Source organism: Numenius arquata, unplaced genomic scaffold (assembly GCF_964106895.1).
Source record: "Numenius arquata unplaced genomic scaffold, bNumArq3.hap1.1 HAP1_SCAFFOLD_1454, whole genome shotgun sequence".
NCBI lineage: Eukaryota > Metazoa > Chordata > Aves > Charadriiformes > Scolopacidae > Numenius > Numenius arquata.
In genome coordinates this window covers 7,501-10,000 of record NW_027414712.1, presented here as the reverse complement: position 1 = coordinate 10,000, position 2,500 = coordinate 7,501, and the positions used below count along the sequence as shown (strand labels likewise).

Genomic DNA, 2,500 nt, shown 5'->3' with positions numbered 1-2,500 from the left:
GCCGGCCGCGAGGGCAGCGGGGAGACGAGAGCGAGGGCCTTCGGGGCCGGGGGAGGCGGCTCCCCCGGCTCTCCCCGCGCCCAGGCCGGGGGCGGCTGCGCAGCCGGCCCCGCGCCTGCCCTGCCGGCCCGGCCGCGCGAGGCGGCGAGGGGTCTCCGGGCGTTCCGGGATGGCGCGCGGGCGCCTGGCGGCGCGGCGGCGGCGGCGCGCGTCCCCCGTCTCTTCTCCGCGCCCCGATCCTCCCCGCCGAGGGGAGCCGGGGCGGGGGGCGGGGGCGGAAGGGCTGCGCCGCCGCCGTTGGCCGCCCTCCGGCGGGCGAGGCGACCGCCGGGCGGCCTTCCCGCGCGAGCGGGCGGCCCGAGCCGCGGCTCTCCTCCCGGGCGCAGCGCCGGGCTGCTGAGGGAAACCCCGGGCCCCGGGAAGGAGGACGAGGCTGTGGCGGCGGACGTCGGGCGCGCCCCCGCGGGCGGACGCTCCCCCGAAGGCGGCAGCGGGGGAGGCACCCCCGCGGGGCCCAGAGGTGGTCGTTTCCCTCACCCCAGGGCCAGGTACCTAGCGTCCGCGCTCTCCCGCGGCCCTCCCTCGCCGTAGCGATACACAGGGGGTCGAAGGCCGCGGGGGGCCGGGCGGAGGTTTAAAGACTCGGGCGGCTCGGCGCGGCCCGGGGGTCGGGCCGGGCGGCGCCGCCGTCGTCGTCGTCCTGCGCAAGGGGGCTGGAGTCTCTCCGCGGAAGCTCCCGGGCGCAGGGACGGACGGCCGGCCGTCGCCCGCGCTCGTCCCGCGGGCGGCCGTGCCGGGGAGGGGTTCCGCTGCCCCCCCCTCTCCGCGGACCGGTCTCGGCGGAGAGACCGCGGCGCGGCCGGCCGTGTCCGGCCTCGCCCGCCTCGAAACGGGGCGACCCCGGCGGGAGCGCGGGCTCCCCGCCGGGGGCGGGCGGGTCCCCGCGGCGGGGGCTCGCCCGGGAGGCGCGCCGCCGCGCCTCCGCGGCGCGGCTGCGGCGCGCCGCGGCTCCGCTCCCTCCCTCCCTCCGTCCCCCGCCCCGGCGAGCGCTCCGGCGGCGGTCTGCCGCCGCCGAGCGCCGGCGAAGGCGGCACCCCGTGCCGAGCGGCGGCGTCGCCGCTCGGCCTGCCGGCCGGCCGGAGGGCGCCCGCCGCCAGGCGCGGCCGTCCCGGCCCGGGCCCCGTCCGCCGCCCTTCCCCCGCCGCCCTTCCCGGCGGCGCCGGGCGAGCGGGCGGGCGGGCGGAGGCGTCCCGCTCCCGGTCTCCGCGTGGAAACGGGGAGAGCGGGCGTCGCCCCCGCCTCAGCGCCGTCCGCTTTCCGCGCGGCGCGCGCCCGCGGAAGGCGGCGAGGAGCGGCGGCGGCGGCGGTTCCGGGCGGGCGGCCGCCGCGAGGCGGCGGCGGGCCGCCGTCCGGCGCGGCCGCGGGCGGCGCGTCGCCGGCTCGGGCTCCGGCGGTGGCCGCCTCCGGCGCGGCGGCGGAGGCCGCGGCCGGGCGCCGGCGGGGCGGGCCGGAGCCGCGGGAGAGGGGAGAAGGACGTCGCGGCGCGGCGGAGCCGTCGCGCGCGGGGGGGCCGGCGGGGCGTCCCGCGTCCCCGAGGAGAGGCGGGCAGGCGGCGCGGCCGGGGGCGTCGTGGGCCTCCGCGCGGAGGCCGGGCCGAGCCCGGGCGCCTGGGCCGCCCCCCGAAGCGAGCGAGGCGCTCGTCTCCGCCGGTTTGGGCCGGGAGCGCGGGCTCCCGGCGCCCTCGCCGCTCGGGGCTTTTTTTTTTTTTCTCCTCGTCGTGTGTCGGTACGGTCAGTCGAGGCGAGGCGGCCCCGTCGTTCTCGCCCCGCCGCGCCGCGTCGCGTCCCCTGCGGAGGGGGCGGGCCGGCGGGCGGGCGGGCCGGCGGGCCGCCGCTGTCCGGAGGGGCCGCTCCCGCGGAGCGGTCCCGGCCCTCCCGCGCGCGCGGGGCGGTGCCGAAAAGCAGACAACTCTTAGCGGTGGATCACTCGGCTCGTGCGTCGATGAAGAACGCAGCTAGCTGCGAGAATTAATGTGAATTGCAGGACACATTGATCATCGACACTTCGAACGCACTTGCGGCCCCGGGTTCCTCCCGGGGCTACGCCTGTCTGAGCGTCGCGTGACGATCAATCGCCGGCTCGGCCGCCGCCGCTGCCGCCGTCGCCGCCGCCCCCCCTTCTTCGCCCTTGCGGCGTCGGGGGGGGGCGGGTCGGGTCGGCGGGGCGCGGCGCGCCGCTGCGGCGCGGCTGGGGCGCCTCGCAGGCCCCGCGTGCGGGCCTTCGTCCCCCTAAATGGAGACTCGGGGAGCGCTCCGAAGCTCCCCGCTCCCGGAGCGCCCGCTGGGCGGAGCTCGTCTCGCCGGGGTGTCGGCGGCGGGGAGAGAAGAGAGGTCGGGGGGAGGCGCGGGCCTCGCCCCCGGCCCCGCCGCGCGCGGGCGGCTGTCTGCGGGTGGGTACCGGCGGCGGTACCGTGCCGTGCTGCCGCGCGGGCGCGCGCGTG

The 2,500-nt window shown here is 82.2% G+C and overlaps 1 non-coding gene across 1 annotated transcript; it reads left to right on the top strand.

The window, feature by feature from the left end:
• The first annotated feature begins 1,966 nt into the window (after positions 1-1,966).
• LOC141478169 (5.8S ribosomal RNA) lies at positions 1,967-2,119 on the top strand. The gene has a single exon (XR_012463860.1). It is a non-coding gene; the product is annotated as a 5.8S ribosomal RNA (ribosomal RNA).
• Positions 2,120-2,500: the final 381 nt, after the last annotated feature.